At 38.8% G+C, this 16,014-nt stretch overlaps 1 pseudogene; it reads right to left on the bottom strand.

The window, feature by feature from the left end:
* Positions 1-13,577: 13,577 nt before the first annotated feature.
* Positions 13,578-14,343, bottom strand: LOC131423056 (60S ribosomal protein L7-like; annotated as a pseudogene).
* Positions 14,344-16,014: the final 1,671 nt, after the last annotated feature.

The raw sequence follows: 16,014 nt of genomic DNA on the forward strand, positions 1-16,014 counted from the left end.
TTATCACTATTTTATTTGAGGACTCATCTCTTCTTGCATAGATTACTTTTTAATGGCAAAATTTGGCTTTCCTGCCTCCAATCTCGGTCACTTCAAATCTAATCTCCACGCAACCTCCAAAGTGATATTATTTAAATTCAAATCTGATCATGTTACTCTTATTCATGAAATTCGCAAAGTCTTCCTACTGATTTATGGATAAAATCCAATCCTTTAAGGTGCTACAGAATGGTTTCATACAAGGTCCCTACCTGCTTCTCTACTCCCAACCAAGATCACTCCTAAATTTCCACTCTGGGTCCCAAATTGGAAGAAATAACATGTCATTTCCAGTATGTGCACATGCCCTTCCCAATGCCTGAAATATGGTTTTCTTCCATCACCGCTGACTGACTCTTACTCACCCAGCACAATCACCTTCTCCAGGATGCCATGTCTCATCCCATCAGTCAAGTTTAGGTGACCCCCATACTTTCTTAATGTCTATGCTTTCCTCCACCATAACCTGCTTGATTGATTACTACCAGGTTTGCCAGTATGACTATGATTACTACCAGGTTTGCCAGTATGACTAGAATTTTAATCCCTTGAAGACAAAAAAAAAACGGTAGCTGGAAGTGGTAGACTATATTAGTTGAGAGCACCAGATTTGGAATGAAATAAACTTGGATTTGAATCCTAAAACTTCCACTTATTTAATAACTGTGTGTGTGTGAAGGGGGCCAGGCAGGTTCACCTCTTTAAACTCCAGACTCTGTATCTGTAAAATATATTCAATGGTATCTCCTTTTCACGGTTTGTGGAGTTTGTGTGTGTGTGTGTGCGTGTGTGTGTGTGTGTGTGTGATTACAATGAAATTGTACATAGTAAGCCTTTGACATAGTGCCTGAAATATGAAAAAATGACAGCATTTCACCCTATTTTGCCCAACGTGTAACTGGTACATAGTAGACATTTAAAGGGTATAGACATTTGCTACTAGTGCCCCCTTGTTGACAGCAGTGCTCAGTGAAGTCTTGAAGCCAGGGCGAGCAGACAGAGAACGAGCGGAGCCTTCAGAAACCTAACACACTTTACTGACTCTAGAATCACTGAATGAATGCAGGTATTGGTGACAGGCTATGCAAAGTCTCCAGCTCAGCTGTAAGAAAAACCCTTTCATGAAGGTTTGTGCTTTTATCCCATAACAAACTGTTCCCTCCTAGCTCAGTCCCTCTCTAATCACCATAAAAATCCACATCCCATTATATGCAACATGTTACCTGTCAAGGATAAGAAACACAACCCCTCAAATACAATCTCTGCTCCAAATTCAGAGATACTGTCCTTGGGGCTCTAAACCAGAGATATTGTCTTCTTACAGACTCTTGATGTGATCTCTACACTCATTATTTACCCTTGGGAAAGTTCCAAAATAGCTCTAGATTCTATTGACATCTGGTATCAGATAACACATGAAAAAGATGAAGATATTTGCTTTAAATAAAGTGAACAAACATTACAAAAGGAAATGTAGGCCAACCCCAGAACTCCTTATCCCTACATAAGGAAAAGCAAGACAGTAGAGAGCTATGAAGAACTGCTATCCAGAAAGAAAGAAAAGAAAGACGATTCTTCTGATTTCAGATCTTTACCCTTGAAGTTCAGCTCAACCTTTGTTTGAATAACCCCCTTGGAAGGCCAATGAAACAGTTTGTGAAATAAATAAAATAAATGTATTTGCAATATTCTCCAGTGTGTTCTCTATGCCCCAGCAGAAAATTTTTCTAAAAACACTTGTTCTTATGGCTACAGGGAGGAAACCTTTCCATAAGGAACAAGACTTAAGGTCTAGGACAATTGGTTTTATAGCTGTACAACTAAATTTTGAAGTGTAACCAGATGTGATCTCTTTGGTTGCCCATAAACAGCAGGAGCTCAGATTAATCCCTTCTGAAGGGAAAAAGAAAAATCCAACTGAATGATTTCTAAAAGCCTCTGGATTGCAAATGAATGATATTTGCTTGTGCATTTATGCTGATTCTAAGATAAAATCCACCTAATAATATGCATTTCATACCTCATTGAAGCAACATCTCCTCTGCTTAGCTACTGTTTTTTTACAGAAAATCTAATTGGCCAACATGAAATAAATTTCCATTCTGAAAGCCAAGTTTCACAAGAGAAAGAATTTTTTTTTAATAGCCGCTCCTCATATTTGTCTTTATAGTTTACAAAAGAAAAGGGAAAAAAAACTTTACATATATCATCCAGTTTAACACTTGTCTTGGTGAGGGATTGTTTGGTGGTAAGGAGAAGAGCTTTCTCTAACAAGGGCAAAGAAAAATAATTTTATTAGAAGGCTACATAAGGCAAATTTCATGAATATTCATAGATGAGAAATAAAGCAGTGTAGGGCCTCTTAAACACAGTCGGGGAACTGGAAATTCAGAAATTGAGATCATCTGTCTTGGTCTACATGATTTCTCATCTCCCTCTGTCTAATAGACTTTACCTTCTGATCTGTGGTCCAATCCATTGTGACCATTGTTTTCACTCAATGTGAGTAAATGCCATGAATCATATCGAAGTTTGCGGGAAGATACTGCTTCAGGCCATTTTCTCTAAAAGGGAGTTATAAGTGTGGTAGGTCCTTGGAGCTTCATGAATTCCTCCATTCTGTTTATTACATGAGGCCTTATTACCCTTGATCAAATAGTGGATTCTCTCTAACTAGCCCACAGCTTCCAGATGGAAGATGGACACACATATAGAAATAGGGAAGAAAGGTGAATCGACATTCTAGTCAGAAAGTCAATCAAAATGGGCCTCTTTTCAATGAGCTGACAAGAAAGGAAATGTTTCCTGGGACACAGAAGGGAGATAGGAAAATATTTCTTTATGAGGGAATTGAACCATAAGAAAATGCTGTTTCGTGGTCAAAAATGGTCAAATATCAGCAATTTTACATGATCCAACTTAATAAAAAGAGTATAACCAGACAAATCATTCTGATTATTACTAATAGAGTAGCTAAAATTTTGCGAATGTGTTTATTTATGTACTTGAATTAAACCATCTTGCTTTTCACCTCAATATATTTGTTGATTTTACAGCATATCTGGAACAATCTTTTTATTCATTAATGAAGATTTTTCTCAATCTCCTGAGAGTCTATATTTTTCTTCCACTTAATGAAAAATATCCAGAGCTCCTGGTTACGGGACCATGGGAGGCTATTTTTCTCTTAATCACATTTCATTAAAAACTACTCAGTTTATTTTTTCCAAAACAAAAGTTTACGTTCAGAAATAGGTACAATCACTGAGAGTTCACGTGTTCGGTATGATCTGGTAACAAAAAAAGAGATGAGCACAGTCACATGGTTCTTGTCATTCTCCAAGCTTAAGAAACAAGGAGAACTAAAATATAGTGTGGAAGAGTGAGAACAGCATGACCTGGTTTCAGTTCCAAGTTCTTCCACCTACCGGTTTTATAATCTTGGACATGTAAATAAAGCTACTGAACCTCTCTGGCTGCACATGTAAATTGAGGAATGAAAGTACCTCTGAGCAGAGCTGATGTGAGCACTGATTGAGACTGTGCATTGATTTGTCAAGCTTCTGTTATGTGCCAGCAGTTGCTAGGACAGAGATCCAACAGGAGGGAAGGAAAGACACAGTCCCTTTCGGACTTCTTGGCACTTAGTCAGGGATACAGGCAATAATCAAAGGATCACATGAATAAATCTGAATTATGGTAAATTCTTTGAAAGAAAATAATGCTCTGAGAATATAGGGGTGGGGGGGTGCAGGCAGAGGGAACAGGTTCTACGGCCAGAAGGAACATGATTGGAACAAAGAGATGACAAAAGACCTGTATGGCTAAACGGAGAGGAGCCTGATGTGAAATGGGGCTGGAGTGATAGTTAGGGCCCAGAAATTACAAGCTTGTCTTAGATTTCCTAAAACAAGGATTTTTTTAACTTTATCCAATGAACGTGAGAAACCAGTGAATATTTTTAGAGGAGTAATGATATGATGAGATTTCAAATTCAAAAATACCAGCTTGGCTGTAGTGTGGATAAGAAATTAAACGGGGGGTCAAAAAGGATGCAGGGAGCTAGTCCAGCGATCCAGGTGAGAAACGACGGCAGCCTTGGATGAAGTGAGGTAAAACTAGTAAGTCCTGATGTTGGCTTGGATTTGGAGAATAAAGGAGATGGATAGGGGATAACACATAAGTTTCTGGCTTTGTAAGATACAAGTTGGGAACACTGAAAAAGAGTAAGGTGTATGTGATGGGGGACAGGTGAATACATTTTAGGATATGTTGAATATGACATGCCTCTGAGACATAGAGGGGAGGAAATCAAGTAAGCATCTGATTATTCAGATCTGGAGCTCAGTGGAAAAGCCTGGACGGTAGATACAAATTTGTGGGTCATGTGTGGTATCTGTGGTACCTAAGGTCTTACCTGAGTGTATGGGATGTTCTAGGGAGACAGCATAGAATAAGAAGAAGTGAGAGACAAGGACTGAGCTTGATCTAGAAGAAGACTGATTGTGCAAAGGAGTCAATGTCGGGGCATCCAGGGAGATAGGAGAAAGCCAGGAGACAATCATGCCAAAAATCCAGTGTTTTGAAAAGGAGGCCATGCCTCCTTTTCAGCATGGCTGAGTGCTGCTGAGATAAGCAAAATGAGGACCAAAAGGGATGCCGAGCATCACGCCAAGCACATACCAGTCATTCACCAAATGATGCAAAAAGTCAATGCAAGTTGGCTGAAGTCTTAGCACAGAACATACTAATTGAGACCCTGCTGCTAATTTTCCTGTGTTAAGACAGAAAGTGAAACCCAAAGAAGAGCATTTAACGTTTCCTTCACCTTCACCAGAATTCATCCCTTTTCAATAAGCACTTCAGGATCTGTCCAACCTCTCATCTGTCCAGATTCTGCTCAAGCATGATCTTCTTCAACTAATACTGACTGAAATTCATTGTCTCAGGCACTGTTCTAAATGCTTACATGTATAAAATCACTTAACCCTCACAAAAATCCCATGTGGAAGGTTTAAAAACCACCCCCATTTTACAGATGGGAAAAACAAGGCACAGAGAGGTTAAGTTTCTTGCCCTGAGCCACCCATCCGGTGAAGCAGCAGAGCAGAGACTCAAACTGCAGCATTCCTGCTCCAGTTTGTGCTTTGAGAGATCTTACCATCTCCGCAAAGCCTTCCTCAACAGCCCCAGAAGATGTCAACGTCTTTCTTCCATGTTCCCATGGCACCTTGTGCATTTATCTTTTATGAAACTTGCTATCTATTTTTATAAATGTCCGGAGCAGTTGTATCCAAAAGAAGTCTAATGTGAGTGACAAATGTAAGCCACATACACAATTTTAAATTTTCTAGTACCCCCATTTTAAAAAGTAAAAAGTAACAGGTGGAAATAATTTTAATAGTATATTTTATTGACCTCAATTGTGATGTTAAATTTTATGTGTCAATGTGGCTAGGCTATGGAGCCCAGTTGTTTGATCAATCACATCTAGATGTTGCTGTAAAAATATTTTTTAGATGTAATTAACATTTAAATCAGTAGACCTTAAGTAAAACAGATTACCCTCAATAACGTGGGTGGGCCTCATCCAATCAGTTGAAGGCCTTAAGAGCAAGGACTGAGGTTTCCCAAAGAAAAAGGAATTCAATCTCAAGACTGAAACATAGAAACCCTGCTGTATTCATTTCCTAGGGCTGTGATAACAAAATACTAGACTGAGTGAATTAACAAGAGAAATTTATTCTTTCACAATTCTGGAGGCTGGAAATCCAAGATCAAGGTATTGGCAGTTTGGTTTCTCCTGAGGCCTCTCTTGGTGGCTTGCAGACAGCCACCTTCTCATTGTGTCCTCACTTGGCCATTTCTCTGTGCTCATGCAACCTTGGAGTCTCTCCCTCTTATAAGGACACCAGTCATATTGGATTAAGCCCCCACATTTATGATCTCATTTAACCTTAATTACTTCTTTAAAGGCTATATCTCCAAATACGGTCACATTGGGGGTTAGGGCTTCAACATATGAATTGAGGGGCAGAGGGGACTAATCCAGGACTAATTCAGTCCATTACCCTGACTGAGTTCCCAGGCTGCCTAGTCTACCCTTCAGATTTCAGACTCAAGACTGCAGTACCAACTCTTACCTGAACTCCAGCCTGCCAGCCTGCTGTGCAAATTTCAGACTTGGCCAGTCGCTACAATTGCATGAGTCAATTCCTTAAAATAAATCCCCCTGTCTCTCTCTCCCTTGTGTCTCTGTCTTTGTCTCTGTCTCTCTGTCTCTGTCTGCTGATAGATAGATGATAGATAGATAGATAGATAGATAGATAGATAGATAGATAGATAGATAGACAGACAGACAGACAGAAATAGGCAACTTGATACTATTGGTTCTGTTTCTCTGGAGAACCCTGACAAATATACCAGTATATCCAAAATATTATCACTTCTACATGTAATCATGAAAATTATTAATGAGATATTTTACATTCTTTTTCATACTAACTCTTTGAAATCTGGTTTGTATCTTGCACTGATAGCACATCTCAATTTGGACTGTCTGCATCTCCAGTGCTCAACAGCCACACGCACCTAGTGACTATCATCTCAGACAGCATGGTTCTAGAACAAAGCAACAAGGTGGAGTAGAAGGAGAAACAGATGTGAAACCACAGATCTGGGTCTGGACTCCACTCTGTCACTGAGGCTCAGTGAATGCTACTGTAGTTTCTATTCTCCTAACTGGAGGAGCTCTCTGAGCCTAGGTTTCCTCCTACGGAAATGAGGGACAGTAGTACCTACCTTGGAGAGCTCTTGTGAAGATTCATTGTAAAGCCCCTAACAGAGTGCCTGGGAAAGTGTAGGTGCTCAATAAACATCAGGCACTTTCCTCTTCCTCTGAGCCTCCATGTCCATTTTCTATCTTCCCTCTCTAAGAAAACGGTCTGTGTTTGTTTCATCTTTGTTCCTCCAGCCTGGTATATGGGTAGGTGCTCCATAAATGTTTGTGGAATTAGTGAATGGTCTTATATTCCTGTGATGGAGTACATCCACTTGTTGACTTATATTTTCCTTTAATAAATCATTCTTACAAACACTTTATCAGCACTTGCAAGTTGTAGAGCTGTTGACATTGTCCCACTGGGGGGTCCAGCGGAGAGATGAGTAAAGGTCTGAGTTTGGGGATTTGAGGCAAGAGCCTGTTAAACTAAAGGAAATGTGACAGCATCACAAAACCAACCAGGCAAGTACCACAGACATCTCTGACATAAGAGTACACCAAATTTTTAAGTTCATTACTGTGTATAATTTTCCATTCCTGAGGATAAATTTGACAAATGTTAATGAGATAGAATGTTAAAGAAAAAAACAGGAAAACATTCACAATGAGTCACAGAAAATCTAATTTAGATAAAAATATTTTTCCCCTGCCAGTGACTACATTAAAGACCTAATTTATTTGCAAAAGTAAAATTTTCTGGTAATACGCCATATTGTGAAGACACCTGATGTATTATTAGTCAGGGTTCTCCAGAGAAACAGAGCCAATAGGATGTACAGGAAAGAGAAAGAGATTTATTATAAGGAAGTGGCTCAGGCAATTATGAAGACTGACAAATTCCTAGATATTCAGTAGGCAAGCTGGAGACCCAGGAGATTTGGTTAGAATCTGAAAGCAAGAAAAAACTTATGTCCCAGCTCAAAGGCAATTAGGCAAAAAGAGTTCCCTCCTGTGCAGGAAGGTCAGGCTTTTGTTCAGACCTTCACCTACTCGGATGAGGCCCACCCACATTGGAGAGGGCAATCTGCTTTACTCAGTCTACCATTTCAAATGTTAATCTCATCCAGAAACACCCTCACAGACACACCCAGAATAGTATCTGACCAGATGTCTGGGCACCCATGGTGCAGTTAAGTTGAGACATAAAATTAGCCATCACATCTGAAAAAGTACAATGTGACATCACAAGAGAGATTTCCATCAGAGCTTAATACGTCAATAAAACATTGCCTTCAGCAAACTGTTCTCTTTTTCCTCCTTGCTCCACTTCTCAATACAGTATTTATTTTCCCTCTTCCTCATACAAGCTGTCAGAGGAAACACTTTGGGATGGAAACCAACATTTGTGGTATGCCACTCTATGCCACACATTTTAGCAGGGACTCCTTCACCCTGTCCCCACAACAAGTGGGAAGGCCAGGAGCACTCATCAAAGTGGCAACAGCCTTGGGAAAACCATCGCGACCCAAACTCAGTCTTGTCTATTTGAAAACTCAACCTCGTCAATGTCCCAGACTTGGTTAAACTTGGGAATTGTAACTTATACAAACTGAATTCTGGAGACTTCTGTACAAACCAGAAAAAAAATTCATTAATTATAATGAGAGATACAACTGCCAAGGGTTCCTCTGGCCAAAGCATTCCTTCCTTGTAAAGTTATATCAGAAATCAAATTATAATCAAAACAACGCTTAGTGAATACGAATTCAGAGTAAGTGGAGGTTGATTTAAACAAGATGTTCAATGGCATCAAGCAAAGAATAACTAATGCTACAGTGTCAACAATCAGCACCAGAAAGAACAAATCTTGGGAACAAATTTCTCTAGAATTCTCTGCCAAAATGTACTTCACAGATTCTTTGTTTTCTTCTTTCATATGCCAGTCTGACCAACTCCTTTTCTGTTTAACACATTATTTCTTTTAAAAATATTTAGCAGGTTACAAGTCAAGTCTTCCCGGTTTATAAGCTATTCTGTTTCAGTAAAATGACGTCCATATTTCTGCTCTTAATTTCCTCAGGTTTTCAAAGAGAATCTCATTGTTTGACTTTCTTTTCATTAATATCCATTTGATCTTTACAGCAATTCTGTTCTAGTAATCTATTGCTGATTAACTATCACAAATTATAGTAGCTTAAAACAACAACCATCCTATTAATATCACTGCTATTCTCAGCACATCCTCAATGTTATTTTCAGTTCAGGCTATTGGTGTAACTGACATGAGATGTTCTAGTATTTTTTTTTTTTTTTTTGAGGAGATTAGCCCTGTGCTAACATCTGCCAATCCTCCTCTTTTTTTGCTGAGGGAGACTGGCCCTGAGCTAACAACCGTGCCCATCTTCCTCCACTTTATATGGGACGCCGCCAGAGCATGGCCTGCCAAGCAGTGCATCGGTGCGCGCCCAGGATCCGAACCAGGGAACCCTGGGCCGCCGCAGCAGAGCGCTCGCACTTAACCGCTTGCACCGCCCGGCCGGCCCCTAGAAAGATTTTTTTAATCACATCAATCTTTCTAAAGGGTTTATAATTCCCATTCTACAGATAACGTTAAATAAAAAATTAAGGGCATTGAGGCATCTAGCCTTGGACCTCATACCTCATGATACATATTTTAAAGATCTCATGAGAGGAATTTATTAGATTCCTGATACTTCATGGTTACTAGAATTCTGAGAGCTCAGAAGATATTTTTTTCTTGTGGTTTTCCACAGAAAACCATGAAGTACAAGAGTTTGTTTTTAAGCTACTGTGTTGATTTATTCAACAAATATTTGTTGAATGTTGCTATGCACCAGGAACGGACAAAGGTGCAGGAGACACAGCAATGAGCAGGCATGACCCCTGTTCTAAGGAAACTTAAGTGTGAATAAAGGCTCTCGAACCTGGAATCATACTGGAATGTTCCACATCACTCTTTCTTCTTTCTCTCTTTTTCTTTCTCTTTCTTTCTTCCTTCCTTCCTTCCTTCTTCCCTTCCTTCCTTCATTTCTTAAATCTAACTCTCTAGCTATCATCATCTGTCTACAATAGTGTAATGATTAAGAGAACAAATTCTACAGGTAGAAGGCTAGGGTTCCTAACCCAGTTCCACAAAGAAAAACAGTTTTTAAAAGTGATAGATAGGTAGATTAGATGGATAGATGATTGATAGATAGATAGATGATAGATGATAGATAGATAAATAGATGCCAGAAGAAATCAGAAGCAATGCTCCTATGTAAAGCAGAACTCTGACAATAGACGTTATTATAGACACTATACATTAAGTCCAAGATTAACTCTCTAAGAGCAGATTTTTTTTGCCCCAACTACACTGTTTTTCCTTAAGAAATGGTTTTCACAATACTTTCAGACAATAATCCTAAAATATTTTGCAAATAATTACATTCAACCTTATTTTTCCCTCTCCCTTGTGAACTTTCAGCCAATGAAACAGTTTCATTTTCACTTTTTCAAAATGATAGTAAAAAAACAGAAGTGAAAGTATGAATCATAATATAATCAGGAGTTCATAGTGAAATATCCATTTATAACTCAGATAACCACGGGGTATTTCCAAACTGATGTCATTCATAGAAAGAATGCCATGTGTCGTGGAGGAATAAGAAAAATTACCTAGGTCAACTGGGGGATTTAGAATGCATGTGGGATATTCCCAGCTAATTATTTTTATATTTTAAAAATTTTATTACAAAGATCAATCTATAGTTCAAATGTTAATTTGACACTCATCTTAGAAATTACACACTGAATTCTGAGTTATACTTTTTAATTCTGATAACTGAGATGAGGTACACAGAGATTTTACTTTAGAAAGCATAATGCCACTATAAGTGCTTTGTATAACTCAAGGGTTTCTTTTCTTTTCTTTAAAAAGCGGTACAAATACTTAAAATTACCATGAAATTCTATGTAGTTGTTTTACTTAAAAAAAGAAATTTTATAGGAAAAAACTTGTAATCTCTCCTCAAATTATTAAAATTGATTTTATTTTATTTTTTTTGCAGGGGAGAAATCAATATAAATCTTATTTTTTCCAACTAAACAATTAAAATAGGATTTTTTCCTTCTCCCCATTATGTTCAATTTTTTAAGAACTTAAAGAAGGTTATAGTATATATTAAATAAATTAGTGACATTACAGAGAGGAAACATTACCCAGAAAATACTTTCCTCTGGGTCGTCTATATTTGCTTGGAGAATACTTTGGCTATGTTAGTTCTGCCATATTTGCTGCTGTGTTTGTTGGTTGGTTGGTTGTTTTGACCCAGATCCTGATATCCAGTTGTAAGGCCAGGGCAGTTATATCCTTTTTCATTCAGTGAATGTCCCTGGTGCCCCATCAGCCAATGTCCCCAACATGAGGGACCCACAGCAGTCACCCCACTCACTAATCCACTAACATCACTAGTCTGCTCTTTGGTTTCTGAGGCTTATCCGTGAGCCCAGTGTTTACCCGCAATGTCCAGTCCTGATGCCTGCTATGAACTGCTCTGCTATCCTGGATCTTTCAGCGGGCTACAGGTGAATCTGGCAATAGGATGGCCTGACCCCACGTGATTGAGGAACAAATTTTAAAATGTATCTGAAAATTAAATTCCTCCTCATTCCACACACAAATAGGAAGTCCATATGGATTAAAGGCTTAAAGGCTAAAAGCAACCCTTAAAAGTTTTAGAAGATGTAGGAGACTATCTCAGAACATTGAAGTAAGAAAATATTTCTTAAACTATGAAAAGATTCATCAATTGTAACAAATGTACCACTCTGGTGGGGATGTTGATAGAGAGGGAGGCCATGCATATGTGGGAGCAGAGGGTTTATGGGAAATCTATGTACCTTCTGCTCAATTTTGCCATGAACTCGAAACCGCTCTAAAAAATAAAGTCTATTAAGAAAAAAAGACCAAACCATTAAGGAAAAACTAAAAGATGAATATATTTGATGACACTACCATTTTAGATTTCTATACATTAGACATCATAAATAAAGTTAAAAGGCAAGCTAGAGACAGAGAAAATACTCAGACATTTGAGGAATAATTGCAATCTAGAATATATAAAAATATCCTATAAGAAAAAGACCAAAAGCCCAGTGAAGAAATAAATATAAACCTTCAGTTCACAGAAGAAAAGCTCTATATGACCAATAAAGGAATGAAAAAAAAAGCTGTAACTTGCTGGTAATAGAAACATGCAAATTAAAACAAGATATCCTCTGATGTCGGTCAGACTGGAAAAATTCAGAAGTCTGACAATGACAAGTAGTGGTGAGGAACTAGGGGAAACAGGGACTTTCAAATTCTTAATGTTAATTGCTGATGATTAATGAACCTCAAAGTTTTACTATAAAGTACGTAGTTTACATTTGAGAAGAAAAATATAAGAGGTTGAGAGAGCAAGCTGGTATAATTTGGAAAGCATTTTGGCAATATCTAGCAAAGTCTGAAACTTAGGACCCAGCAAGTCAACTTCTAAAGTATAAATCTCAGAAAAATTCTTGCACAGGGATACAAAGATATTCAGTGCAGCGTTTTTTATAATTCCAAAATATCTGCCATTGGGGGCATGGAACCTCTTTGTTTCATCAGTGTCAATACCAAGCATCCGTTTCCTCCATGGGGTCTTACCAATCCCGTATTTATGTAGTTGGAAATTGGGCACTGACCCTATCTCCTTGCTCCCACAGCCTCCTCCTCTATCCTCCTCCTTACACTCCTCTACCCTCATGGGAATCTCTTTCTAGCATGGAAAATTTACCTCCCATCATGTCTCTGACGCAGACACTTGGTCGATGCCCACAAATCCTCCTTCATTTTGCCTTCTCTGGCAATCTTACCTGACTTCTCCTTCAGACTTGGGTTATTGAATATTAATAGCCAGAAACCTTATCCTGCCTCACACTTCCCCAGGGCCAACTATCTGTTTGAATGAGGGGAAACAGAGAGAGAAAAATATATATAGGGAGAAGAAAAAGCATATATTAATAATTTCAAATGTTATCCTACCATACTCTTCTCCGAGCAAATCTTTGGACAGTGACATCCACATGCAAATTGGTGCCTACCTCTGTGGGTGGGCTAAGGAAGTAAGCACGGATGTCAGGTGAATTTCTTGACTCATCTGGATGTTTCTACTCATACGTGGAGTAGATGCACCTTCATCCATAAATAACCTTCTGCTGCCCTCATCCTCCCCATTCTAGGAGCTTCAGCTTGGCACAGGGAAGGGAAGAACTTCTCCTGAGGCAGGATATTATGCACAGTTGCACATAACTGGGAAGAGAGTTGCCCTGGGCAACCTAAAGACAACTATACAGGGGAGAGGGGCTGTCAGTAACTGTAGGCAACTTGGGTGATCCAGCCATTCTCTTTCTCTTCAGTCAACATCCTTCTCCAAATCTCTGTGCTCAAAAACTCAGAGGCAGCCCCTTGCTCCCATTTAGGCGGGAGATAATGAGGCTGGCTGCCATATTGACGTCCAGCCCTCCTCTCACCCAGCATCCATCACCAAGATGGTGTTCCATCTTTTCTTTGCTCCTGTCTGTGTCTTCTCTTTTCTGATATAATAAATGAATGAATGAATGAATGAATGAAAAATCCCCTCATACCTCCTTTAGGCAAAAAGTGTGAAGAAGCGGGTGTATACTTGTCCCATTTTCTCTTTGATCAATCACATAACCTGTTTTTTTGGGAGGGAGTAGGGGTTGTTTCTGTTTTTGTTTTACATTTCAATCGGAAAGCAGTCACTGTTTATTAACTGACCAGATTACAAAAATAATCATGATAGACACCTTCATCCATCTTTCTAATAAGCCTGTTGATTTAGTCTTCCCTTTTGCCAGCAACTCCGCCTTCTTGATGGTGTTTTTCTTCATTCCATCTCGCGGAGATCATTTGAAGGGCCAGCAGAAGTTGTCTGCTTCTTTGAAGCATTTTCCAACAGTATAGATCTCATGAGTCAGATCCTCCACACAGATGATGCCATATTTACCAAGAGATCCAGCAACCAATGTGTTATCTCTCTGGGCAATTTGCTTCTTGTTGATTTTGCCATAACCACGCTTGCAGATCAATTCATTTACTGACTTCAGGTTCAGATAGTCCCGTGTAATATATAGTTCCACAATCCTCAGCATGGCAACTGCAGCCTTGTTGAGCTTAACAAAGGTACCATTGAAGAGCTGGCGAAAGTGAAGAAGCCGCAACGCCTTTCAGACCTTTGGGGTCACACCATTAATACTGATCCTGATGACAAATGCCAATTTGGGTTCTGCAGGTACATTGAAGTTGCCAGCTTTCCTTGACATCCTAGCCATTCTTGTCTCAGTTCTGTACATCTGCCCATATTCCTTGCGACAGTGCTTACCTTTTTCATAGAGAAGCTTCTTCCTTGCCTTTCAAAACATATTTTGGGCAAAATTCTTTCTCAGGCGCTTGATCTTCAGCTTTGTGAAGTTCCTTTGCTTTTTCTTAAGGCCTCTGGCACAGCAGGAACAGTCTTCTCTTCTGCATCCTCCATGGTTCCAGCTGGAAAAGAGGACCACATAACTTGTTTTTAGGTTTTGATTTTTTTAACAGGTTGATATTATTCACTTTCCTCTGCATTTGCTTTTTTTCATCTCACTATTTATTGTGAACATCCCTCCCCTTTGGAACATTTATATATCCCAATACATCATTTTCCATTGTGTGTGGGTGTGTGTGTGCACATGCGCCATGATTTATTCCATTCTTTATTCATGGGCATTCAGATTGTTTATGGCTTATTGATACTACAAACAATACTACAAAATAACACTATGTCTATATATATATATGTCTATATATGTCCTTTATTAAATGTGATTTTTTTAACGTAAGTTAGGATTCAAGAACTGGAATTTCTGTATAACATAGAGTAGTTTTAATTCACGTAATTGCTGCCAGATTTATCTGCCAAAACAGTTGAGGAATTCACACTCCTACCACCAAAGCAAAGGAATGTTCATCTCCCTGAGTATTTGCCAGCAATGGTTGTTATTGCTTGCTGAAAACATTTGCCAATACGATAGGTGAAAAAAATGATATCTCATTACTGTTCCAATCAGTATCCTAGGGTAGGGACAAAGATGTAAATCTCAAGCAAAGAGAAGTCTTCCTGAGAACCTGACATTCTTAGTTGTACCCATCGGTATGTCTTTCTCCACCATTCCTCCTTGCAGAGGTCTGAGAAAGTGAGAAGTAGCCAGCATTTCCTTAGTAGTGTTTTCTTTCAGCTCAACGGGATTATGTCAACTGTTATTACAAGGAAAGGCCATCAACATACCAGTTTAAAAAGGAAAAGGTGTGCCCACTGGCTAAAATAATAAAAGGCAAAACACATAGAAACAGCTTTAAAACCAACAGTTACAATAGCACTGAGGAAGCTGGTGGGGAAAAGCCATGCTCAACGCTTGTAAACTCAGGGTGTCTCCTGAACTTTTACAGCCTACTTCAGGAAATTAACCATAGGACAATCTTGAAAAGGTCTGTTAGTGGCATGACATGAAAAAGGGTTTCAAAAGTGTATTAACTGTTGTCTCCTTTTGGCCCCAGCTGACACCAATGATTTCAGAACTATTCGTGACTAATGAAAAGGTGACCAAGCATAAATTACATAACACACTGATGTATGGACACCTAATTTCATTTTACATCAAACCAGAAATTGATGCAATTGTAAACTTTTAACGCTTGCTTAATTTTAATTCAAAGTCTGTGAGAAAATATTCTTCATAAGTGGCAAGTGATTTAACTCCAATTAAAAACAGCCCTACTAGTTGATAAGGGCAATAAATTGACTTTTAGAGGATGTGAAAATCGTCTAAACTTTCTGAATCACATTGATGGTACACTGAAAGAGAGCCAAGACCGAAGAAAAATGATGCCTCAGGAAAAGCTTTTGCCATAGTCACTGAAACAAGCAGAAATTCCGGCACAAGATCCTAAGGCAGCTCAGGAATAAAATGTTCTACCTAAAACATAACATAGCTTTTTGTGGCTCACTAGACAGTATCTGCTATGTCGGAGATCAGAGCAGAAAATAATGGACCACCACTATGTAAAAAAGATCACAAATTAAGATATATTGATGGGAAATACAGTGCAGAGAGACATTCTTGCTGGAATAGCATGTGCACATTTCTATTTTCTTGTCACATGGTATTATGAT

Source organism: Diceros bicornis, chromosome 27 (assembly GCF_020826845.1).
Source record: "Diceros bicornis minor isolate mBicDic1 chromosome 27, mDicBic1.mat.cur, whole genome shotgun sequence".
Classification (NCBI taxonomy): domain Eukaryota; kingdom Metazoa; phylum Chordata; class Mammalia; order Perissodactyla; family Rhinocerotidae; genus Diceros; species Diceros bicornis.